This window comes from Schistocerca cancellata, chromosome 3 (assembly GCF_023864275.1).
Source record: "Schistocerca cancellata isolate TAMUIC-IGC-003103 chromosome 3, iqSchCanc2.1, whole genome shotgun sequence".
NCBI lineage: Eukaryota > Metazoa > Arthropoda > Insecta > Orthoptera > Acrididae > Schistocerca > Schistocerca cancellata.
In genome coordinates, this window is record NC_064628.1 from 547098983 (window position 1) to 547126411 (window position 27429).

The 27429-nt window shown below is 44.4% G+C and overlaps 1 protein-coding gene across 2 annotated transcripts in view; it reads left to right on the forward strand.

The window, feature by feature from the left end:
* LOC126175383 (ABC transporter G family member 23) overlaps nucleotides 1–27429 on the forward strand; it is a 501239-nt gene that overhangs the window by 263766 nt on the left and 210044 nt on the right. The window contains exon 1 of one of the 2 annotated variants that reach the window (XM_049922157.1): nucleotides 16568–16683. The exons of the other annotated variant lie outside the window; for it this stretch is intronic. The gene's annotated coding sequence lies outside the window, so the exon portion shown is untranslated. Of the gene's footprint in view, nucleotides 1–16567; nucleotides 16684–27429 lie in introns of those variants that run through there. 2 annotated transcript variants of the gene reach the window in all.

Below are 27429 nucleotides of genomic sequence, written 5' to 3' on the forward strand. Positions count from 1 at the left end.
TCTGTTCTCTAGCTCACAGGATACAGCTTTTAGAACATTACACGGTAGATCTCTTATATCTGGAAATCACTCCGCAATATTTTTCCGAGAATGTAATAAAACTGGATTGTGTATTTAACGGGCTGTTGGAGAACACTGTTTAGTGACTATTATTACTCCCCTCCCCTATAATGGTAAAAGCTGTACGGGAAGATAAAATGGTTCAAATGGCTCTGAGCACTATGGGACTTAACATGTGAGGTCATCAGTCCCCTAGAACTTTGAACTACTTAAACCTAACTAACCTAAGGACATCACACACATCCATGCCCGAGGCAGGCTTCGAACATGCGACCGTAGCGGTCTCGCGGTTCCAGACTGTAGCGCCTCGAACCGCTCGGCCACAACGACCGGCTTAATCGAAACATGTTCTTTGTTCTTTGTAGACTGAAACTGCCAGACTGAAAAGCTGAAGCTGTTCGCCTTAAAATGGAGGCCACAGGTCCAGAGCAAGAAACCAGAAAAATGCACATGTTTAGAGAAACGAGGCAGACAACATCGCTCAATACAGTTACGTTGGGAAAACGCACTCATTACTCCCGCATCTCGATGAGCAAATATATGTGACGCGTGAGGACATGTGATTTAATTGCAGCAGGAATTTGTCGACACTTACTCTTTCCGGTTTTGAAAATACGAGTAAATCGACATTAGATACCAATGAAACGATATTTCTGACATCAGTTTCAAATTTTATTTCTGTAAGACGCATTTGTGCTTTGACGCCATAATGGTTAAGGTGAGACATTAAACGTACCTTTTATACGTTTAGAGACAGGCAGAAGTATATAATAGAGGCAAACGACCAACAGAGAATTAGGTTTTGTATGTGCGGTACTGGAAACGTCTGTACAGAGTCTAAATTGCTGTCGATTAATATTACAACGAAGAAGACGGCAGCTAAATTAAAAATGGTCTGATGGGTATTACTTGCATAGACGTGAAAGTGATTAGCATTTCAGCGCAAGTATACGTAGCAGCCATCTGCAGTGCGTATTCAAGGAAAGATTATGCTAGGGGTTTCTCATCAGCAAGTCGAATCTGAATGTTGTTTCTTTGGAGAAGAACGTATTATGCCTCGTGTAAAAAGAATAAACGTCAGTCAGTGAGTGTCGTGTTTCGACAATGGCAAATCTGTGGCCTCTGTTTTATCGTTCTGAGACAATGCTTCTCGCGTTGGTCGGCATCCCGCGACTGTCATGCTTATATGGAACTGATATGCTGTGGAGGGCCATGCTGAACGCCATGCAGCATCTCAGTTGCCCCACGCGACTAGCGCCCGACAGGACAAAAGGAATCCGATCAGTTTCGGTTGCACTATAAATGACACAAATCTAATGGTTGTAAGTTCAACTAAATTCTTTCGGTTTACAGCTACGAATCATATAAATTTTAACGATCACATAGATAATTTTGCGGGGAAAGCAAACCAAAGACTGTTATTTATTGGCAGAGCACTTACAAAGTGCACGAGATCTATTAAAGAAACAGCTTGCATCACGCTTGCCTGTCCTCTTCTGGAATGTTTCAGTGTGGTGTGAGATTATCATTAGATGGGACTGACGGAGGACATCGAAAGAGTTCAAAGAAGTTCGACCCTTTTTGTATCATCGCGAAATAGGGGAGGTAGTGCCACGGACATGATAGGTTAACTTGGGTGACAATCATTAAAACAAAGGCGTTTTTCCTAGCGACAGGATCTTCCGATGAAATTTCAATCACCAAATTTCTCCTCCGATTGCAGAAATATTTTATTGGCTCCCTCCTACACAGGGAGAAGTGATCATTATGATAAAATAAGAGAAATAAGAGCTTGCACAGAAACATTTAAGTGCTCGTTTTTCCCGCCCGCTGTTCGAGAGTGGAACGGTAGAGAAAGAGCTTGAAAGTGGTTTGATGAACTCTGTCAGGCAATTGTGAATTTCGGAGTAATGAAGATATAGATTCGTTCGTGACGCTGTGCATGTTGCCAGGCATTCGGTCACCTGAATGACGACACGTTCAGACACGACCATTGAACTGGTGTAAGAAGAAACGTGATTCATCGGACCAGGCGACAAGTTTCCGTTGATCCATGGTACAACCTTCATGATCCTATGCCCACAGCAATCGTATTTAACGAAGGCGTTGAATCGACATCGGTCCACGAAGAGGTCATCCGCTGCAATCACATGTCCAACATATACTGCACGGTGTTTCCGAAACACTTCTGTCTGCACCAACTTAGTACGTCGTCGTCTTATCTGCCACAAATCACCACCTTTCGTGCTTTCCAGAACGAACAAGCCTTCGACGTCACTTTAATGAAGAATGGACGTCCAACACCTTTTCACCTACTCGTGGTTTACCGTGCTTCAGCCACTTTCTCGTAGATACTCACGGTGGTAGTGCGTGAACAATCAACCTGCTCTTTGCTGTTATCGAGACGCTCGTTCCCAATCACGAGGGTGTAAAAATCTGTCCTTTTCAAAGTCGCTTATATCATTAGATGTCCCCCTTTCCAATGCGTATCGTCGCTAGAATGATTCCCCATCCGTCTCTGCAACGTTTATATACTTGTACACTCCGTACTGCGTCACGTGCCCACAATGCCACTGGGCAGCACACATCTTCCATGCGCGTGTTTGTGTGTGTGTGTGTGTGTGTGTGTGTGTTTTCTGGCGCATTAGGTCTCCAGTCTTCGCCGGTCGTGCGGTTCTAGGCGCTACAGTCTGGAGCCGCGTGACCGCTACGGTCGCATGTTCGAATCCTGCCTCGGGCATGGATGTGTGTGATGTCCTTAGGTTAGTTAGGTTTAAGTAGTTCTAAGTTCTAGGGGACTGATGACCTCAGAAGTTAAGTCCCATAGTGCTCAGAGCCATTTCTCCAGTGTTCAATTTCTTCAGATAATCTTCATGCGTTATTACATGTTTTGAAATATTTCTAAAGCTAAACCTTTTACATGGCCCAGTTGGAGATGATATACCCCTTCCTTTTTACCTCTCAACTGACTTACACATCCAGCTGTAGAGACACCTATGGTTTAATAACTTTTAACATAGCAGGGCGTCAGCAATAGTGAATAATTTAATGATTATAAAGAATTCGCCTCGTTTGCAAATATAAACCGGATGTTGACCTAGGTTTCGGCGCGGATAACCACGCCTTCTTGGGAACACACTAAAACTACAAAATGCCCAAAGAGGCATGATCCAACATTAATACAGAACGCCAAAAGGGCAAAAGACTCGCATAAAATGTAAAATAAACGGTACGTGCGTACCATGTCAATAGCTGTTCTTAGCTCAAACGTCAGAAGCGTACTTCCTCACCCCAGCCAACGTTCGGTGGGCCGCGAGCTCTCGGGTAAACTGAGGCGGCGCCGGCAGCTAGGCAGCGAGAATGTCAGAAAGGAACGCGCATGCGCACATTGAGAAATCATCTTCTTCCATGTGACTGGCTTAAAATGTGTTACGAAAGTGATCCGATGACCGGGTCAAAGGCGCAGGAAGTTAATGCGTGTGTATGTATAATGTCCTAGCTCGAGGACAATTTTATAGAACTATAAAACGTGGATAGGTTGAAACTATATGTGGGATAGCAAATTCCACGGATGGTCAAAACGCTTGCAAGCAGGACCGACAAAATACCATCAGCTAGAAGCAGGCTGAAAATATTGGGGATGAATAACCCATTTTTCAATTACTTGGGGTCGGTGATAGTATTTGATGACTACGCTTGAATAAGCGTGTAAAGTTACTATATTAAATTCTTAGCGCTATTGACCAGAAAAGGGTCAAATTAGTATAACAGGCTTAATGTAATTGCGTGAAACGACGTAAAACGTCGCCTTCATCGCTCTTAATATCTAATGACCGACAGAGATCATTTTGAATAGTGCTATCGGATATGTAGCAAAATAATGTAAAAAGAACCTAAAGCTAAACTAGTTTCTTAAAATCAGGTGCTTGAGGTACTGAACCATGAAACTTAATCAAGTGAGGTCTGTAAACGCATATAGCGTGGAACAGACAAACTACCTGTATGTTCTAATAGCTGTTGACGTGAAAGGTCAAATAATGTAACGAGCTTAATATACATGCATGAAAGGACGTACAACGTCACTTTCATCGCCCTTATTGCCTATTGACCAACAGAGGTCAAAGTGATTAGTGCTACGTACGACGTCACTTCAACGTTTTTTAAAAAAGAGTTAAGGATTTATTTCCTCATTTTAGACCAGAGCTCGGACTTGGGATGAATATGACTAAAAACATGCTTGCATCACCATATTCAACTTGGATAATTATAACTAAGCGGTAATGGCTATTTGGACCATATTAGAAATACTGGAGCTTGTAAGAAGTGAGAATGCTGTGAACATGTACAAGAATCACTCATTATAAGGCGTTAAATGAAAGAAAAAAGATGTTATTGTATTAGTGTGCCCACGTTTGTAAGGTCAACCGTTAAAACTAAAATTAAGGGAACCTAGAGCGTGACTGAACGAATTGATCATCCGTGACACCAAGCGACCGCATGAATGCATCGGCTATCTTCTATGCGGTATGGTAGAATGTGAAGTATTGAGCAAGGGGATAAAAATTCGAAAAATTATTTGTTTTTTAATTGGAGTTGGTCGTTGAGGATGCAGCCTTTGTCATACCATAGATGTTTAAAAATCTCCATTTCTTCTAATATGTCTAATTTCACACCCTTAACTTCAGAATCAATCAGCTCGGTACTGGCCGGGGGATATATTTCTATAGTTTAACGTGGATTCCAAATCACGGCGCTACTTCTAATTATTCACACACAAAAATCGTAGACAGAGGTGAAAGAAGCAACAAGAGGTAGAGAAAGAGTCACAGAACGGACTGAGTATCCAAAGAATATGATACTATAGCTTTAACTTAACACTAATTTACCCCTTTTTACATGCCATCGTAGGCTTCAATTTTAAATCAGGACACACATCGAATAATACGAGGGGCGTTTAATAACTAAAGCAACACACTTTCATCTGAAAGCAGGATTCCAACACACCGTGTTATCCCCCACCCTTTTATCTACAAAACCCTGTTTTTCAACATAATCTCCATTCAGTGCGACGGCTTTACGCCACCTTACAGTGAGGGCCTGTTTGCCCGCATGCTACCACTCTACTGGTGGACGTCGAAGCCGACGTCTTGCTGCATCAATAAACTCCCCATCATCCACGTTCCGCTTCAGGCAGATTGCATCCTTCATTGAGCCAAACGGACGGAAGTCATAACGTACAAGGTCCGGGCTGAGAATGGACGAGGAAGAGGAGTCTAATGAAGTTTCGTGAGCTCCTCTCGGGTGTACGAATTTGTGTAAGGCCTTGCATTGTGATCGAGAAGGAGAAGTTCGTCTGCATTTTGGTGGTGACGAAATCGTTTATTCAGTTTCCTGAGGGTAGCACAATACACTTCAGAGTTGATCGTTCCTCGTTGAATCATGGGGAAGGACATCAAACAGAATAACACCTTCAGAGTCCCAAAAGAGGGTCGCCATGAATTTAGAGTGAGAGTGCGGCTTCTATATTTTTCTTCGGAGGAGAGGTGGTATGACGCCACTACATAGATTGCTGTTTTGTTTCCTGTTCCAAGTGATGAACCCATGTTTCATCGCCTGTGATGATGCTCCACAAAAAATTGTCACGATCAGCCTCGTAATGCGCAAATAATTTCGCACAGATGGTCCTTTGTTGCCCCTTATGGTCTTTTGCTAGTTGGCGATGAACACAGCGGGCATATACCTCTGAGTACCACAACTGGCGAACGAGTGTGTCAACACTACCAAAAGAAGCTTCCAGATGAGCAGCGAAGTGTTTGTGACCCGTCAATCACCTCGAATCAGAGTGTCCGCACATTTCAGCAGTCACAGCTATGTGGCACGTGGGAGATAGGACAGGTTTGCGCGACTTTGTTGCCACGATGACAGTAGGAGCTGAAGTGGGAGTATTCTACGGCGCAACAAACTCTGTATTTTTTCAAACGAAACTGGCCTAGAAAAAGTGTGTTACATTATTTCTAGAACGCCCCTCGTTTGTGTTCTTCACCTTACTATGATTGTATTACACGCAATTAAGAAAATGAGAAGTGCTCGAAGGGTCACTAAAAAAACCGATAACAACTGCACGTCATTCGGACGTGAGCAAGGAAGGGAAGAGGCAATGAACGTGTTGCTCTGACTTGTGTGAGATAAACAGCTACTCGGCTGCACTGCCATTGATTGCTCATTTCTGACGGTACCGTTTCCGCCGTGCGCACATGGGCAGGAAAACATGAGGCATAGCCGCTCCACAGAAAGACCGCCGACCGTCTGACCTGTCCAATGCACAAGTTAGAGAAAGTGTAAGAAATTCGCTGCATCAGAGAGGAAAAGTATATCCAGCAAGAGGAATGCGTACGACACACAAGCGTTACGACAGCGTTGTGACGCATACAGTAAATTTCTTGAGAATGTGGCGCTGGTGCGTGCAAGTCAGGGATTTTGTGAGGTGGCAGTGCAGTCAGTCGGCATGGACAAATTGTGTTTAAAGATATGAAACGGCTATTAATTGGATGTTCCGTATGTTCTTGTTAGAATTATTTTTCAATTATGAAAGAAAAAAAACATGATACTGGTGTAATATTGTACCATATTAATATTTTACAAACCGGTTTTCGGGTGGTATGCCATCGTCAGGTAAAAAGATATAAATGTGTGGACATGAATTTTTTCTGGGAAAAAAAATTTTAAATTTCGTGCATCTACAGAGCATTTCAGTTAGCTTTCAAAGACGGAAAATGGGACAAAAACGAGAGGAGTAATTTCAGTAAAAATCAATGTAAAACCACTTAGCTTAAAAATGTATCTCACATTAAATATTGAACCCTATGACAAATTACAAATTATAATAACTGGTTTGAGAAGAAAATAAGTTGAATAAATATAGTAGACTTTGGTGACGTGTTTCAAGGGGTGACGGTGGGGGGGGGGGGGGGGCGGGGGGGGGGGGGGGTGTACAGGGACTGTACAAGATAATCTTGCACTTAACAGTTCCAGTATTACAAACACGTAAATACACTCCTGGAAATTGAAATAAGAACACCGTGAATTCATTGTCCCAGGAAGGGGAAACTTTATTGACACATTCCTGGGGTCAGATACATCACATGATCACACTGACAGAACCACAGGCACATAGACACAGGCAACAGAGCATGCACAATGTCGGCACTAGTACAGTGTATATCCACCTTTCGCAGCAATGCAGGCTGCTATTCTCCCATGGAGACGATCGTAGAGATGCTGGATGTAGTCCTGTGGAACGGCTTGCCATGCCATTTCCACCTGGCGCCTCAGTTGGACCAGCGTTCGTGCTGGACGTGCAGACCGCGTGAGACGACGCTTCATCCAGTCCCAAACATGCTCAATGGGGGACAGATCCGGAGATCTTGCTGGCCAGGGTAGTTGACTTACACCTTCTAGAGCACGTTGGGTGGCACGGGATACATGCGGACGTGCATTGTCCTGTTGGAACAGCAAGTTCCCTTGCCGGTCTAGGAATGGTAGAACGATGGGTTCGATGACGGTTTGGATGTACCGTGCACTATTCAGTGTCCCCTCGACGATCACCAGTGGTGTACGGCCAGTGTAGGAGATCGCTCCCCACACCATGATGCCGGGAGTTGGCCCTGTGTGCCTCGGTCGTATGCAGTCCTGATTGTGGCGCTCACCTGCACGGCGCCAAACACGCATACGACCATCATTGGCACCAAGGCAGAAGCGACTCTCATCGCTGAAGACGACACGTCTCCATTCGTCCCTCCATTCACGCCTGTCGCGACACCACTGGAGGCGGGCTGCACGATGTTGGGGCGTGAGCGGAAGACGGCCTAACGGTGTGCGGGACCGTAGCCCAGCTTCATGGAGACGGTTGCGAATGGTCCTCGCCGATACCCCAGGAGCAACAGTGTCCCTAATTTGCTGGGAAGTGGCGGTGCGGTCCCCTACGGCACTGCGTAGGATCCTACGGTCTTGGGGTGCATCCGTGCGTCGCTGCGGTCCGGTCCCAGGTCGACGGGCACGTGCACCTTCCGCCGACCACTGGCGACAACATCGATGTACTGTGGAGACCTCACGCCCCACGTGTTGAGCAATTCGGCGGTACGTCCACCCGGCCTTCCGCATGCCCACTATACGCCCTCGCTCAAAGTCCGTCAACTGCACATACGGTTCACGTCCACGCTGTCGCGGCATGCTACCAGTGTTAAAGACTGCGATGGAGCTCCGTATGCCACGGCAAACTGGCTGACACTGACGGCGGCGGTGCACAAATGCTGCGCAGCTAGCGCCATTCGACGGCCAACACCGCGGTTCCTGGTGTGTCCGCTGTGCCGTGCGTGTGATCATTGCTTGTACAGCCCTCTCGCAGTGTCCGGAGCAAGTATGGTGGGTCTGACACACCGGTGTCAATGTGTTCTTTTTTCCATTTCCAGGAGCGTATTACAAGTGAGATTAAATAGGTAAGTCAAACAACTGTAATTATTTAAAATAAATTATTAAGTGTGCAAGTTAAACTATAGTACCTAAAATAAAGGAAAATTTGGACATGTGAGTAGGAGGATAGTTTGCAGTGGTCTGGATGGGATCATTAGCAGTGTCTGCAGTTAGAAGTGGCGAGTACGGGAACTGTCTTTCATCATCCACTTCTAAGCTTAGGCAACTAGATATATGTTTATTAATTTCCATTATTTGAAGGTAGTTCATCTTCCACCCTTTGTTGGTGTTCACGTTCATGTTGCACCTTGTAACTGTGGCGAGTTTCCAACTTCTATCGTGTCCCTTCAAGAAAATGGATATAGCCCTACCAGACTGACCTATACGGAATTTTCTACAAAAACAATTGATTTTCTATATTTCACTATTTTCCAAAGCTGATCTGCTGAAGAAGGGGTGAAGAGGGTTGGTATTGGTTTCGTGCAAAGGGGAATAGAGGGAAAAATACAATTTCTCACAAAAAAAAACCAAAATTAGTGGAATACTGTGGTCATTGATCACCAAGCATACTAAAGTTACCACTTTATGAGAGACCAGTGGACATCGATTCTTTAAAGAATCCCACTCCCATGTATAAAACATCAAACGTCTGATTACTTGGCAAATGAGTTAATGCATTAAATGTTTGACGTTAGGCATCTAGCCGAGAAAAAAGATTGGACAAGGTTTGAAATTATGCTCATAGTTTGTTGGAAGTCACGAAGTGCTGTCATATGAAACACTGGATGAATATAGTACGGATAATTTGCGCCCTAATTTAAACAAAAGCAGTTTTTTTCACGTATCTGTCGTACAATTATATAATTTTGCAGGTACATTAAGTGGTGTATACAGACACTGTATGCAAAGTGTATTGTGAAGAGAATTAGTACTAAAGAAATAATAAATGAAAACGTCATGCTTTATGCTAAATGTTGACTGTACGAACATCGAGAATGTAGTAAGAGATTAACTTTTTCATTTCATCATTTTATGGGGGTGTCTGCGAGAAAAAGTTTCGGTAAGTTTGAAATTATGTGTAACCTTTGTTGGAAGTCGCTGGAAGTCCTCTCATTCTCAAATACTGGATGAACGAAGTCCGTATAATTCCAAATGTCAGTTACGCTGCATCAGGACAAACACGTTGTTTTTAACCGTAATATTTTTTTATTGTGTCAAACTTTTAACGTAAGATTATACCTCTTAATGACTAAATTATGACAGCAGTTTAAATTTTTTATTTCCGTCAGCGATAACGCGAAATACTGAAAACCGAATTTTATTGCCCCTAACTGCAACTGATACCAGATTCTGGGGTAGCGTTTTAGTACAAAACCTACCATTACAGTGTCTTTAATTGAAGGAGTAAGTTTATTTGTACACTTTTTTTTACTATCGGGCAGATAATTTTCACATGTATGCGAAACGTTCTACATTGACATTTAGCAGTTTTTAACTCTGGCTGGTTATACGAGAAACTGAAAGTAGAGTGATACTGGAAGCTTTCAGAAACCCCTCTCATTTCATTGCGAGGAGAATAGCGGTACACTGCGAAACAGTTTTGTTTTGAGATTTCAAGGTAAATGCCTCTGGGTACGCTTGCTAGCAGTCAGTATCTATTACAAGTTCAGGCTGTCTTCAAGCTGATACTGAACTGATACGTTTGTCTGAGTTTCGAGGCAGCATGCGAATTCTGTTTGCGCTCCCTGGATATCCCCTTGGGTGTACCATCACCGAGCCATCTCGCTCCACGAAATGAAATGATATTCGTGTTGTGATCTTCGGTCGGAAGATTGGCTGAATGCTGCGCAAACCTCTTCATCAGTGTATAACAACCGCAACCTACATCCATTTGAACCTGCATACTACAAACAAACATTGGTCTCTCTAAAATTATTACTCCCCCCCCCCCTCCCCCATACACAGACATATATATACACTCCTGGAAATTGAAATAAGAACACCGTGAATTCATTGTCCCAGGAAGGGGAAACTTTATTGACACATTCCTGGGGTCAGATACATCACATGATCACACTGACAGAACCACAGGCACATAGACACAGGCAACAGAGCATGCACAATGTCGGCACTAGTACAGTGTATATCCACCTTTCGCAGCAATGCAGGCTGCTATTCTCCCATGGAGACGATCGTAGAGATGCTGGATGTAGTCCTGTGGAACGGCTTGCCATGCCATTTCCACCTGGCGCCTCAGTTGGACCAGCGTTCGTGCTGGACGTGCAGACCGCGTGAGACGACGCTTCATCCAGTCCCAAACATGCTCAATGGGGGACAGATCCGGAGATCTTGCTGGCCAGGGTAGTTGACTTACACCTTCTAGAGCACGTTGGGTGGCACGGGATACATGCGGACGTGCATTGTCCTGTTGGAACAGCAAGTTCCCTTGCCGGTCTAGGAATGGTAGAACGATGGGTTCGATGACGGTTTGGATGTACCGTGCACTATTCAGTGTCCCCTCGACGATCACCAGTGGTGTACGGCCAGTGTAGGAGATCGCTCCCCACACCATGATGCCAGGAGTTGGCCCTGTGTGCCTCGGTCGTATGCAGTCCTGATTGTGGCGCTCACCTGCACGGCGCCAAACACGCATACGACCATCATTGGCACCAAGGCAGAAGCGACTCTCATCGCTGAAGACGACACGTCTCCATTCGTCCCTCCATTCACGCCTGTCGCGACACCACTGGAGGCGGGCTGCACGATGTTGGGGCGTGAGCGCAAGACGGCCTAACGGTGTGCGGGACCGTAGCCCAGCTTCATGGAGACGGTTGCGAATGGTCCTCGCCGATACCCCAGGAGCAACAGTGTCCCTAATTTGCTGGGAAGTGGCGGTGCGGTCCCCTACGGCACTGCGTAGGATCCTACTTTCTTGGCGTGCATCCGTGCGTCGCTGCGGTCTGGTCCCAGGTCGACGGGCACGTTCACCTTCCGCCGACCACTGGCGACAACATCGATGTACTGTGGAGACCTCACGCCCCACGTGTTGAGCAATTCGGCGGTACGTCCACCCGGCCTCCCGCATGCCCACTATACGCCCTCGCTCAAAGTCCGTCAACTGCACATACGGTTCACGTCCACGCTGCCGCGGCATGCTACCAGTGTTAAAGACTGCGATGGAGCTCCGTATGCCACGGCAAACTGGCTGACACTGACGGCGGCGGTGCACAAATGCTGCGCAGCTAGCGCCATTCGACGGCCAACACCGCGGTTCCTGGTGTGTCCGCTGTGCCGTGCGTGTGATCATTGTTTGTACAGCCCTCTCGCAGTGTCCGGAGCAAGTATGGTGGGTCTGACACACCGGTGTCAATGTGTTCTTTTTTCCATTTCCAGGAGTGTATATATATATATATATATATATATATATATATATATATATATACTTTCCGTCGTTGCAAAATTCACGATTCCTTGATGCCTCTGGTCGTGTCTTATCAACCGATCCTTTCTTTTAGTGAAGTTGTGCAACAAAAATCTTTCCTCTCAGTTCCATAACGAACCTCCTCATTAGTTATGCGATCTACCCATCTAACCTTCAGTATTCTTATGTAGCACCACGCTTCAAAAGTTTATGTTTCCTTCTTTTTTGAACTGCCCGTCGTCCACGTTTGACTTCCGTACAAGACTGCTGCACTGTTGACAAACACTGCACCTTCAGAAAAGATTTTCTAGCTCTCAATTTTATATTCAATGTTAACAAATTTCTCTTTTCGAAAAACGCTTTTCATGGTATTGCCAATCTGCGTGTTATATTCTCTCTGCTTTATCTTTGTCGTTTATTTTGCTGCCCAAGTATCGAAACTTATCTTCTACTCTCAGTTTTTCATTTCCCAATCTAATTCACCCCGTATTGCGTGATTCAATTGGGCTCCATTCCATTACCCTTGTACTATTTTTGTCGATGTACATCTTATAGCGTCTTTTCAAGACGTTATCGATTCCGTTCAACTAATCTTCCAATATTCCACAATTTCCGACAGAAATTCAATTCTTGAGAAACCTTGGTTGCACACAGCTGTATTAATCAACGTATTACACAATCAGTTTCAGTAATATACAGACAATCTTCAGGTGCATTTTGGCATCGTAATCAATGTGAGACAACCCTTAACCAGTATGAAGCATCATGTTACAAACCAACATCCCCATTCAACCACCAGTTAGGAGATCCTGACTTATAGTTGAGTGGAGATGTTGTTTTGTAGCATGATGCTTGATTATAGTGGCTATCGATTTCACACATCTGATTACGATATCACAGTACGCCTGAAGATGATCTGTTTATGACTGAAACTGATTAAAATTTATAAATACAACTGTGTGCAACCATGATTTTTCAACAATTTTTGTGGTGTCACCGCCAGACACCACACTTGCTAGGTGGCAGCTTTAAATCGGCCGCGGTCCATTAGTACATGTCGGACCCGCGTGTCGCCACTGTCAGTAATTGCAGACCGAGCGCCACCACACGGCAGGTCTAGAGAGACTTACTAGCACTCGCCCCAGTTGTACGACGACGTTGCTACCGACTACACTGACGAAGCCTTTCTCTCATTTGCCGAGAGATAGTTAGAATAGCCTTCAGCTAAGTCCATGGCTACGACCTAGCAAGGCGCCATTAACCATATCTAGAGAGAGTCTCACTTGTATCATCAAGAATGCTGTATACAAATGATGGATTAAAGTTAAGTATTCCTGGAGCTACGTACTTTTCTTTATAGCATTCATTACGTATCCTGTTTCAGACCTCACGCCCATCTGCGTGAGCTTAACGCGTGCCTTTCGGCTACTTCCGAGTGGCGTGGCTGTCTTGCTACGCCACAACAATTTTTACAAGTTGTAAATCATCGTCTCCTCAAAACAGTGAGAATTACAATGTCATCGGTAAATCTTGAGGATTTTATTCTTCTCCCTGCATTTAACTTTCCTATTCAATTTCTTCTCCGTTTCTTTTACTGCTTGTTCAATGTACTGAATAAATAACATTGCAGTTCAACTACAGTCCCCCCACATTCTCTTCACAATTACTGCTTCTCTTTCATGTCCTTCGTATCTTCCTGTTTCAATTTGTTTCTTTAGGAGTTGTAGATAATCATTCACTTGCAGTATTTCGTTCCTGTTACCTTCAGAATTTCAAAGAGTGTTTTCCAGCCGTGATTGTCAAAAGCTGTTACTAAATTTGTAAATGCTGTGAACATATTTTTTCCTTCGTTCAACCAATCTTCTAAGATAATTCGTAGGACTTCTTTAAATCAACAAATGCTGATATTGTAAATTTGCCTTCCCTCAATGTATCTTCTAAAATACGTAGTACGTTCGGTATTGTCTCGCGTATAATCTCATCAGATGATCAACACCAATTGCAAAATGATTCAGACGAGATATCTGTATGCTGCGAAAATTGGCAACTGATTCTAAATAACTAAAAGGATGAAGTTATCGACATGAGTACTAAAAGGAGTCCGTTAAATTTCGATTCCTTGGTAAATGACACACGTCTAAAGACTGTCAATTCAAATAAATACTTAGTGATTACAATTAAGAATAACTTAAACTAGAACGATCGCACGGATAATTCTGTGGGGAAAGCAAACCAAAGACTGTGTTTTATTGGCAGAACACTTAGAAGATGCAACAGGTCTACTAAATAGACTGCCTAGGCTACGTTTGTCCGCCCTCTGCTAGAGTATTGTTGCACGGTGTGGGATTCGGATCTGATAGTATTGACGGAGGACATCGAAAAAGTTCAAAGAAGGAAAGCTTATTTTGTGTTATTTGAAACAGGGGAGAGAGTGCCACTGATATGATACGCGGATTGGTGTGCAAAAATAAAGGCGTTTCTCGTTGCGGCAGGATCTTCTCGTGAAATTCCAATCAGCAGGTTACTCCTCGGAATGCGAAAATATTTTCTTGACGCCCATCTACGTAGGGAAGAATGATCATTAGAATAACACAAGAGAAATCAGAGCTCACGCGGAAAGATTTAAGTGTTCATTTTTCCCGCGCGCTGTTCGAGAGCGGAACGCAAGTGAAATAGCTTGTAGGCAGATCGATTAAGCCTTTGCCAGACACTTAATTGTGAATTGCAGAGTAGTCATGTACATGTACATGTAGATGTATTGCTACATTACTCTTTAAACCAAACTATTATCCCCCTAATTAGGCTTCTACCATTTTTTCGATTCTTATGTAAATAAGTCGATATAGTATTTGATGACCATGTGTCATTAAAGTGATGCTTCGGCGGTATTGGCACCTGTCAGCAACTATGTTCTTTGTAATCAGGTTTACTTCATTCGTCTTAAAGTCTAAAGATATTTCACCTGTCTTATATATCTTGCGCACCAGGTGAAATACACTACCGGTCATTAAAATTGCTACAACAAGAAGAAACGCAGATGATAAACTGGTTTTCATTGGACAAATATATTACACTAGAACTGACATTTGATTACATTTTCATGCAATTTCCTGTCAATAGATCCTGAGAAATCAGTACCCAGAACAACCACCTCTGGCCGTAATAACGGCCTTGATATGCCTGGGGAGTCAAACAGAGCTTGGACGGCGTGTTCAGGTACAGCTGCCCATGCAGCTTCAACACGATTCCACAGTTCATCAAGAGTAGTGACTGGCGTATTGTGATGAGCCAGTTGCTCGGCCACCATTGGCCAGACGTATTCAATTGGTGAGAGATCTGAAGAATGTGCTGGCCGGGGCAGAAGTCGAACATTTTCTGTATCCAGGAAGGCCCGTACAGGACCTGCAACATCCGGTCGTGCATTATCCTGCTGAAATGTAGCGTTTCGCAGGGGTGGAATGAAGGGTAGAGCCACGGGTCGTAACACATCTGAAATGTGACGTCCACTGTTCAAAGTACCGTCAATGCGAACAAGACGTGACCGAGACGTGTAACCAATGGCACGCAATACCATCACGCCGGGTGATACGCCAGTATGGCGATGACGAATACAAGCTCCCAATGTGCGTTCACCGTGATGTCGCCAAACACGGATGCGACCATCATGATGCTGTAAACAGAACCTGGATTCATCCGAAAAAATCACATTTTGCCATTCGTGCACCCAGGTTCGTCGTCGAGTACACCATCGCAGGCGCTCCTGTCTGTGATGCAGCGTCAAGGGTAACTGCAGCCATGGTCTCCGAGCTGATAATCCGTGCTGCTGTAAACGTCGTCGACTGTTCGTGCAGATGGTTGTTGTCATACAAACGTCCCCATCTGTTGACTCAGGGATCGAGACGTGGCTGCACGATCCGTTACAGCCATGCAGATAAGATGCCTGTCATCTCGACTGCTAATGATAACGAGGCCGTTGGGATCCAGCACGGCGTTCCGTATTACCCTCCTGAATCCACCGATTCCATATTCTGCTAACAATCATTGGATCTCGACCAACGCTAGCAACAATGTCGCGATACGATAAACCGCAAGCGACAGACTACAATCCGACCATTATCAAAGTCGGAAACGTGATGGTTCGCATTTCTCCTCCTTACACGAGGCTTCACAACAACGTTTCACCAGGCAACGCCGGTCAGCTGCTGTTTGTGTATGAAAAATCGGTTGGAAACTTTCCTCATGTCAGCACGTTGTAGGTGTCGCCACCGGCGCCAACGTCGTGTGAATGCCCTGAAAAGCTAATAATTTGCATATCACAGCATCTTCTTCCTGTCGGTTAAATTTCGCGTCGGTAGCATGTCATCTTCATGGTGTAGCAATTTTAATGACCAGTAGTGTAGTTTTGTCACGGGTGGCTTTCCCAAATATCTCAGTGATTCTGAAATGACGGCAATTGACAAGGATGATACTGAGAACAGGAAGGTACGTGAAGCCCAGCCGAGATAGACGTCAGCTCGGTAGAGACGGCGTACAGAGCCGCTCGGCTGTGGGTGACGTTCTGCGAGCACAAGGGCGGCGCTGCGTGAGGGCAAGTGGCTCACCTTGCAGAGGCGGACTCCGCGGCGCAGACGCCGGCGCTGTCAGTTGCGCGCCGGCAGTCGTCGCCGCAGGAAGCCACCGCCTCGCAGCAAGTGTTCGCTCCCTCCCGCCGACGCCAGCTGCGCTACCTACAGGTAGGTGCGTCAGGCCATGAGCGGGCCATCAGGCGCGGAAGAGACTCACAGCTCGCCGCTGCAAAAGTGACAGCGCAGTGTTGCACGTCAAATGTGAAGTTCGCTGATAACGAAGTAAACAAGAGTTATTCGCTGACGAGTGTCTTGCTGAAAGGCAACGTGAGAACAGTGTCTTATAGCACACGTTGTGTTCTATTCTTCTACACAATTCTATAGTACTGTAGCTTTGCTATCCTCAATGTCGGCATTACTACAGAACGGAGCGATAGCTTAGTCTGACAAGTTTTCTACGTCTAGATCTGCATCCATTCCCTGAAAACCGGCCGGCCGGGGAGGTCGAGCGGTTCTAGGCGCTACAGTCTGGAACCGCGCGACCGCTACGGTCGCAGGTTCGAATCCTGCCTCGGGCATGGATGTGTGTGATGTCCTTACGTTAGTTAGGTTTAAGTAGTTCTAAGTTCTAGGGGACTGATGACCTCAGCAGTTAAGTCCCACAGTGCTCAGAGCCATTTGAACCATTTTCCCTGAAAACCACTGATAATTGCATGTCTGACGGTACGTTCCCCTGTACCATTTCGGACTTTTCCCGGTCCATTCATGTATTGAACACCCGAAGAATTATTACTTAAATGTCTCAGTGCTTGATTAATTAGTGTCTTCGCGATCCTATGGGGCGCGATACGTTAGATGTTCTGATACGTTCCCAGATTCATCGCTTAAAGTTGGTTCTAGAAACTTTCTAAGTACTTGAGACAAGGTGAACTTCTTATCGAAGATCGCTTGTACCCTTCATTGTCGATTACCGGTTTCGGTTAATCATGGCTACCATCTTCACATCTATGAATTCATTCATACAATGTGAAATTATGCTGAGATAAAATTAAGTATACAATGGCACGTGCGCTTTAATTGCAAAACCGTGTTACAACATATCTTGATAAAAGGTCATTGCATGTCTCCTACACCAGCGGTACAAGTACTCTATGTAAAACATTGCCTAGTATGGGAGGGTCGAGATGCGCGATGCGCCGGCGAGTCAAGATTAAGACCACGCCAAATGCCCGTATCCTGTATCACACACTACAGTGCACTTCACTGCAGCCAGGGCACTGCTGGGCTGGCAGGTGGTGGCAGGTACTGGCCGGCAAATGCTACCGACAGATGTCGCTTGTGTATTACTGTACTTCGTGTCAAATTTATTTATTTATTTTAATTGCAGCGTGATTCCTGTTACGTGTCAATAAAAGATCCCTAAACGCCTTTTCTAAAATTGTTGCAAAGTAGGTATTAAAACGGAAGGTAAAAAGTTATGTTTCTACGCTCAATTGCACAAGTGTACCATTGTAGGAACTGGTTTACAACTTGGTGCAATTTGGTTCAAATGTTTGAAATGGCTCTGAGCAGTATGGGACTTAACTTCTGAGGTCATCAGTCCCCTAGAACTTAGAACTACTTAAACCTAACTAACCTAAGGACATCACACACATCCATGCCCGAGGCAGGATTCGAAACTGCGACCGTAGCGGTCGCGCGGTTCCAGACTGTAGCGGTTGGACCCCCCTCCCCTCCGTCACTCCGGCCGGCCTTTGGTGCAATTTCCGCAGACTGATATACAAGAAATTTCTGTATGATGATATTTTGTTATTTATACAAATCTGCAGACATAACGGTAAAATTATCAAAATATGCAGAACTAAAGTTATAAGGTCGGTTTTTGCTACGTCATATGGACAGAAATGTACGCTGCGGATGACAACCTAAGTAATCACTATGTATCAAAATAATAAAATTATTACAGTGATAGTGGATGACACACTAAATTCACGTAGTACGTTTCCATAGGGTAGTTGGCGACTGCCGGTTCAGTTCTTTCAGCGTCTTTGTGGCAATCTCCGATAGGGTGAACAAACCTGTGGCCGTTCGAGCTACCCTCATTTGCATCCGTTCAATATCTGCTGTCAGTCCTATTTCGTACGGGTCCCACCCATTTGAGCAATTTTCTAGCTATGTTTCGGATAAAGTCTTTTTTTGTATGATTCCAATTGCCTACTATTCCACCAATGAACGGCCGTCTAAAATCCGTCTGAGACTATATGACCGTTCCATTTCACATACCTGTAAATTGACACACTGAGGTATTTGTATGCCAACTGCCTTGCCACAGTAGTAGTACCCGTTCCCATCAGATCGCTGAAGTTAAGCGCTCCCGGGCAGGGCTAGCTGTTGGATGGGTGACCATCCGGTTTGCCGAGCGCTGTTGGCAAGCGGGGTGCACTCATACCTTGTGAGGCAAACTGAGGAGCTACTGGATTGAGAAGTAGCTGCTCCGGTCTCTGAAATTGACATACGGCCGGGAGAACGGTGTGCTGACCACGTATCCGCATCCAGTGACTCTGAGGATGACACGGCGGCCGGTCGGCACCGTTGAATCTTCATGACCTGTTCGCGAGGAGTTTAGTTTTAGCTTAGTTTAGAGATATTTGTATGAGCTGACCAATTCCACTTGTGATTCATTGATATTATAGGCATAGGATCATCATCATCATCATTTAAGACTGATTATGCCTTTCAGCGTTCAGTCTGGAGCCTAGCCCCCCTTATACAGTTCCTCCATGATCCCCTATTCAGTGCTAACATTGGTGCCTCTTCTGATGTTAAACCTATTACTTCAAAATCATTCTTAACCGAATCCAGGTACCTTCTCCTCGGTCTGCCCCGACTCCTCCTACCCTCTACTGCTGAATCCATGAGTCTCTTGGGTAACCTTGCTTCTCCCATGCGTGTAACATGACCCCACCATCTAAGCCTGTTCACCCTGACTGCTACATCTATAGAGTTCATTCCCAGTTTTTCTTTGATTTCCTCATTGTGGACACCGTCCTGCCATTGTTCCCATCTACTACTACCTGCAATCATCCTAGCTACTTTCATATCCGTAACCTCAACCTTGTTGATAAGGTAACCTGAATCCACCCAACTTTCGCTCCCATACAACAAAGTTGGTCGAAAGATTGAACGGTGCACAGATAACTTAGTCTTGGTACTGACTTCCTTCTTGCAGAAGAGAGTAGATCGTAGCTGAGCGCTCACTGCATTAGCTTTGCTACACCTCGCTTCCAGTTCTTTCACTATATTGCCATCCTGTGAGAATACGCATCCTAAGTACTTGAAACCGTCCACCTGTTCTAACTTTGTTCCTCCTATTTGGCACTCAATCCGTTTATATTTCTTTCCCACTGACATTACTTTCGTTTTGGAGATGCTAATCTTCATACCATAGTCCTTACATTTATGATCTAGCTCTGAAATATTACTTTGCAAACTTTCAATCGAATCTGCCATCACAACTAAGTCATCCGCATATGCAAGACTGCTTATTTTGTGTTCACATATCTTAATCTCACCCAGCCAGTCTATTGTTTTCAACATATGATCCATAAATAATATGAACAACAGTGGAGACAGGTTGCAGCCTTGTCTTACCCCTGAAACTACTCTGAACCATGAACTCAATAGTCATAGGATACTATGTATTTTCGTTCAGTGCATGAAAGGATCGTGCGCTGTTGTAAACAACGGTCCAAGCATTCGCCGAAGTGAATGGAGGATTATCCTGAAGTGAGTATTGTGTTAACTCCCAAACTGGCATTGAGCCTCAAATCTTTCAATTGGTAATCTCATTTTCGAAGATATCTAGAGACAATATGCATATCACAGCTATCCAGCAGCAATATGCATATCACTGAGTGTCGATAACTACCGCAAGGTAGAACCGAACTACACAAACTATGCACGGTAATATGTGCCTGTTACCATTTCCATTCGTCTTCCTGTTCATTCAGTCGTTGGATAATGGCTGGGATAAATGAATTTTACCGGTGGATAACGAATACTATATATTTCTATTTCCAGTTGCTTGCAATTTAATTGCCATGTACCTCGGAAATATAAGGCTCCGCCTTCAGGCATACAATACGATACTCGATGTATGATCAATCTTAAGTTTCATCTGAACTTGAGGAAGCTGCTCATTCGTATGAGTCAAAAATGTAAACTCGTTTCTTTGAAGTGATAACAGTTCCAGGTGTATATGCACAGTATTCTAGAAATTACAATTACGAGCAATTAGATTTGCGTGTGATACTTACTGACGCGGCCTGATGATAATAGTGACATGGAATCTACGATAGCTTTGGAGAGCCATTCTGAACCACGATGGCTCAGACGGCATGCACAACTCTCGCAGATTTCGAGATGTTGGTTCCATGTATCTCGATGACGTGTCAACTGTGCTCTCTTGCATTCAAGTCAGGTGAGATGGCTTCGTGTGAGGACGGGGATGAGGGCTTCTGAGGATCACGATCATCTCTGTAGAGTGTTCCTGTAAAAGTAATTTCGGGAGTACCCCAAGGAACTGTTATAGGACCAATACTGTTCACAATATACATAGATGACGTAGTGAATAACGTCGGATGGGCCATTGTAATACAAAAAAGAAGTCCCAATTCAGAAAATTTACGAATGGTGATGGGATTTCTAATTGACTCTCAACATGAGTAAAGGTAACATATTGTGTAAATAGGTACGTCATAATCATCATCATCATCATCATCATCATCATCGCTTCCGGGAGTAGGACGCACGTATAGAATAGTCACCCAAAGTACTGCTTTCTGTATAGTCCACAAGGCAATATTGGAAATATTCGAGTTCACAAAGAGGCTTACCAATAGTCTTTCTTTCCGAGCACCACTCGTAACAGGAACACGGTATGGTGGAGGAAGGGAGCGGGTATGGAAGAGTACAGTGCTGTACAAAGTACCCTCCGCCATACACCGTAAGGTGGCCTGAGGAGTATAAATGTAATTCATTGTTATACTGAAGATACAGGCTGTTTGCAGGACACATGGTTGTACAGTTAGTTCCTGTATCTCTCGCCTGTGAGACATGATGCCAAGCGTATCATCGTACTTGTTTCATAACATGTAAACATTTCTAAACCATCAGCCTGAAATTTGCACTGTTAGCAAACAGGACACTTCACCTCATGCGGAGTTTGATATAGTTGTACCCTGCTATCAGCGAAAATCACCTTTCTCATGCTTTAAACACCCATTGAAGGTTTCCCTGCGCGCGTGTTAATTCCACTGTCGTGTGACGTGAGGGACGATGTATTCTGTATTACACAGCAAGGAGATAGTCCTAGAAGCTGTAATTAATAATCGGTTGCTGTTGTTCATCACTGAATTGACAAATGCTCTGATGAACTGTGTGTGGCTTGTCTATCCGCTGTTATACCGCACGACAGTCGACAATCACCAAGGCACATGATTTTGGCGGCGGTAGTTTCACCGAGTCGACGTATCTGCGCTACACCCTTCATACAGTAACACGTGCAACGCTCCATGGCTGCACGGCTTCAGATACGGAGTATCCTATGAACATCCTATCCGCCGGGAAGCAGCGCGTAGTTTGGCAGCGATTAACTGCGCCCGCCCGTCATGCCATAAACTAGACAAGTTATGACGACATTCCGCCACGTGAGTAGCTATTTGTGTTCTCGTGAGTAGATGAATAGCTCGTGATAACAGAAATCTAATCGACACTTTATAAAGAATGGCGATGACTAAAAAACCATCAGAAGAGAATTTAAGTCATTAGTAAATAAACTCATCAACAACAGAAATCAGAATTAATATGTCAGCTCGATAATTAGAGAGCTGCAAGCTACGCTTCTCAGTCGTGGAATCTGGAAAAACAGCAAAGGAAAGAAAGATACAAGCAGCTGATTTATGGATATGGAGGAGACTCACAACATCATACTGAACGCAAAAAAAGTAATGACAGGAAACTAAAACAAATTTACCACAAAAATTAGATTAATATCATACATAAGTGAAGTTCAAAATTAAATAGATACCGAATTCGGCATACTGATGTTTTAAATAACGGTTTCCGAGGCAAAAACTCGGGGGAGAAATCAAGAGATAGGTCTGAAAATTCTATGATACGAACAGAGAGAAATGGATGCAACAGTTACAACGGAGTGCTAAAGATGGAGAGATACAGAGAAAATTGACGGCATCGACAAGGCGTTGCCTTAAATGTATGACCAGTAGTGAGCGGACGACGAACAGTGAGGCACCAGCTGCGCTCGTATTTCAAAATCGCGTGATCTCAAGCCCAATTTGTGTTCTACCTCACAATGAAATTTCACGTGAATCACTGCGGTGAACTGAAGCTGAGACCTCTTCCCCATAACCGCCCCTCCCCATTCCTGCTCTCCCCGAAGATGTTTCCGCGAACACGAAACTAAATGTTGGATCCATCAAGAAAATGCACTCCACCACAGTATAAAAGTCCGGAAAATTCAATAACAGCAACTTTTCACAATGAATTTTCACCCTGCTGCGGAGTGTACGCTGGTTTGTAACTATTTGGTAGATAAAATAGGTGTATCGCACTGGAACTTGTATCTAGGACCTTCGTCTTTCGTGGGTAAGCGCTCTGCCGAGTAACCTATCCAGGAACGACTCACAACCCGCCCTCACAGGTATTGGCGGAAGTAAATCTGTGAGGGCGGGCCGTGGGTCGTGCTTGGATTGCTAGTCGACAGAGCACTTCACCACGAAAGGCTAAACACCGGCGTTCGAATCCCGGTCTGGTACGCACTTCTCATCTGCCAGAAAGTTCAATTGTTACATTTAACATCGTGAAAATCCACGTTTTATGGTGAAATGCCGTGTTGTAGGATCGGAATTCTCATTACTAATATTTTGTGCTCAGCACAGAGTTCACGAGTATGTTGTGTGGCCGCGCGAGGACGATTTCTCGAGGCTGTAGCCGGCCACAGAGGTCACTGCGCGACCTGGAGTCCAGAACCACTACCTAGGGACGCGGAGTTTTCCAGCGGCTCCAGCGCGGAATTCCCAGGCGAGCCAGTCACACAAGTCGGCCTCGGTTGCGCCTGCGATCTGACGTCACGGGACAGCCTCCCGCCTGCCCACGCCGCGTCACATCGAGGTGCGCCGCCAAGGGCGGTTACCCGCCTCCAACTCACCACACCACGCATAAGACGTCCGTGCGACGGTAATGGACAGTTAATGGCAGATCTTGCGGCAGTAAACGACGTCGGAATAGAAATGTGGACTCTAGCAAGGCAACCGAACAGGCAACATATAGTGCGACATCTGGCTCCGAATACTGCTAGGAAAGTGACATACAAATCATACACCACAGATTTTGTTATGTATCTATGTCCAGTAGTGTCTGCTTTGCGTGTGAGAACTGATTTTGAAGATACTATATCAGTGTGTTACTTCACTTGTTCGTTAACGTTAAATGAGATACTACTCTGGACCAAATCTAAAATTGATGTACTTACATCTGCATCTATATTTCACAATTTACTTTACGGAGTATGGCAGAGGGTACTTCGTTGCCTTCTATCTCCCGCTCCTGCCCCCCTTGCTCTACTTCTCCTGGTCCATATTCTCGAATAGTGCAGCGGAAGAACACGTAGATAAGGTTCCGTATGGTTATCAAGTATCCTTCGTACAAAAATGAGCGAGACTGATCTTATACGACGTAAATTCTTAAGTTTCCTGAGGCAACCATAGGAGCAGGTGAGGATAACAACAACAACAACTTCGTCGTACAACTGTCATATCTGTATGTTCCCAGATGAAATCTGTCGTTAACATCTGGTAAGAATTTAAATAAAAACGTTAATAAATACTACACAACGGATAACATTCGCCTCCACTGTTCCTGAATAAATCGGCCAGTTATGTAACCATTATTAATGGTTCTCTCATCCTTGGCGTCTTCTTCTCAAATGGTAGAAGGATACTGTGATCGTAAAAATAACTTCATCTCTATCTAGAATTAGGCATATAAATACTAAAAAACACTGTACATTTATTGCACCATATATTTTTGGATATCTTGTATTTCTGGATTTTCACTGACGAGAACGACTGATTGTGAACAATGTGTTGGCAGGTGGCATTTACACTGTCCATCACACATACAGAGACATCCGTTGCTAAGTGCTGCAGTCCTGGAAACGGCATATCGATTACTACATATGTCCTTAGGAACATGGCTGCCAAGGAGGGGAAGAAAGCTAATGTGCACTCTGACTGCATACCCTATGGAGTCATTCCACACGTGGAACAGTTCCTTTCGGATCCAACTGCAAGCAGTGGCTCATGGTCGGCCGCTGTGGGACTTAACTTCTGAGGTCATCAGTCCTCTAGAACTTGGAACTACTTAAACCTAACTAACCTAAGGACATCACAAACATCCATGCCCGAGGCAGGATTCGAACCTCCGACCGTAGCGGTCGCGCGGTTCCAGACTGTAGCGCCTAGAACCGCTCGGCCACACCGGCCGGCCTGGACACAGTCTGTCTTATTAAATGCCTTCTGCAACGCATGAAAATTATACAAGCACCATTGATGATAAGATTGATTCAATTACTCAAAACAGATGATTTAACTTTTAATTTGAGAGCTGTATGTCGAAAGGTTCGGAGTTAAGATGTACACCTATGCTTAAAGGTTAAACAGATTAGCAAACAATATGACAATGATAAGGCTTACTTCAAAGCAACCAACCTCTTAATTTCAATCGGCAACCAAGGTGCGACTGGATCCCAGTCTGCCCCTTCTGACAATTTTATTTTTGACTAAAGCCCTGGTAACAGTTGGCTGTTAATTTTTTCAAAGTTAAACTGATTAGCAGTTATTAAGACCGCTGTGAAAAACCGTCTTAAAACTTTTCTTGTGAACACTTATTACGAGAGAACTAACTCGGCGGAACCACATGACCCAGCTAAAATACACCAATAATGACCCGATCTTTCAAACACAGAAACGAACAGCTTAGTACAACAGATTGTTCAGATTACAACTAATGACTGAGAAATGCAATTACAATCAAAGAACTGAACCGGTTAACAGCTAAATCTAACCATAAGGTCCCTCTATTGTTTAACGGCAACGTGTGCCTTAGTAAAATTGTTCTGGCTGTATTTATGACCAAGAGCTGATTAATTAGAACATTAATGATCGGGTACAAACCAGAAAAGAAAGGAAATATAATAGCGGGACAAATTTTCAAACGACAATTATTGTCTTCGTACAATACTACTGCCTATAGTTACGACCAAAGAGCCGTCCGAATAAAACTCTGAGGGTCAGGCACAAATCAGGAAATAATAAAAAGGCAGGTAGACAATGAAACAAATCAGCAAGCGGTTCCATAGTTCCACGGTGCGCCGCAACGGTTACTCAGTGATGCCGATGAAAGCCTGGTAGAAGAGGGTAGCGAGGCCACGAGCGGTCGTCCGACACGAATGTTGCCAACCAACCGACGGGATGTCGGCCTGCTGCTTGTGGTCGGCCCTGACCCCGGTGAAGTACTCCGGTATCTTCGCTCTGCGCAGACCCTCCTTGCGCAGCTCGTGGCTTCGGCCGCTCCGATACCGTGACCACCTCTTAGCGCGACGCTGTCCCCAATCCCCAAACTTTGTGCTTCTCTCTCGGGCCAGCGAACCCCGTAAATATATCGGCAAGCAAAGACCTTCTAAGGACACAACCCACAGATAACAACTCTTCCTCACATACATTGGCAATGGGACCGCAAGAGGAATACTCGATACTGCACCTGAGCCAGTGGCGCCAGACAGAACAGTCTACTAACTCAATAGCGCCACGGCTCAACAATTAGCGCCTTCCCTGGCCGATAGCAATGGAAATACAGTCGATGACAGTGCTGCTAATGCAGAGTTACTCAACACAGCCTTCCGAAATTCCTTCACCAAACAAGACGAAGTAGATACTCCAGTCCAGATTGTATGCCAATTAGGTTCCTTTCCTTTCGGAATATGCTGTTGAAATTGTTTCATACTTAACAATCATATACAACCGCTCCCTCGTCGAAAGATCCGTACCCAGAAACTGGAAAGCTGCACCAGACACACAGTATTCAAGAATGGTAATACGAGTAGTCCACTGAATTACAGGCCCGTATCATTAACGTCGATATTCAGCAAGATTTTGGAGCATATATTGTGTTCGAACATTATTAATTACCTCGAACAGAACGGTCTATTGACGCTTACCAATACGGGTTTAGAAAACATCGTTCTTCTGAAAAACTACTGGCTCTTTACTCACACGAAATGCTGAGTGCTATCGACAAAGGATTTCAAATTGATTCTGTATTTCTAATATTTCAAGAACGCCTTTGACACCGTACGTCATAAGCGACTTGGTATCAAATTGCGTGCTTCTGGAATATCGTTTCAGTTATGCGACTGGATTTGTGTTTTACTGTCAGAGACGTCACAGTGCGTAGTAACTAATGGAAATTCATCGAGTAAAACAGAAGTGATATCTGGCGTTCCTCACGATAATGTTATAGGCACTTCGTTGTTCCTGAACTATACAAACGATTTAGGAGACAATCTGAGCAGCAGTCTTAGTTTGTTTGTAGATGATACTGTCGTTTATCATCGTAAAGTCATCAGGAGATCAAATTCAATTTCTAAACGATTTAGATAAGATGTATGTTTGTTGCTAAAATTGTCAATTGACCATGAATGATGAAGAGTGTTTGGTCATCCACATGAGTGTTGAAAGACATCCGTTAAACTTCGGTTACACGATAAATCAATTAAACTTAAATTCTATTATATAGGAATTACAATTACATACAACTTAAATTGGAAAGAACACA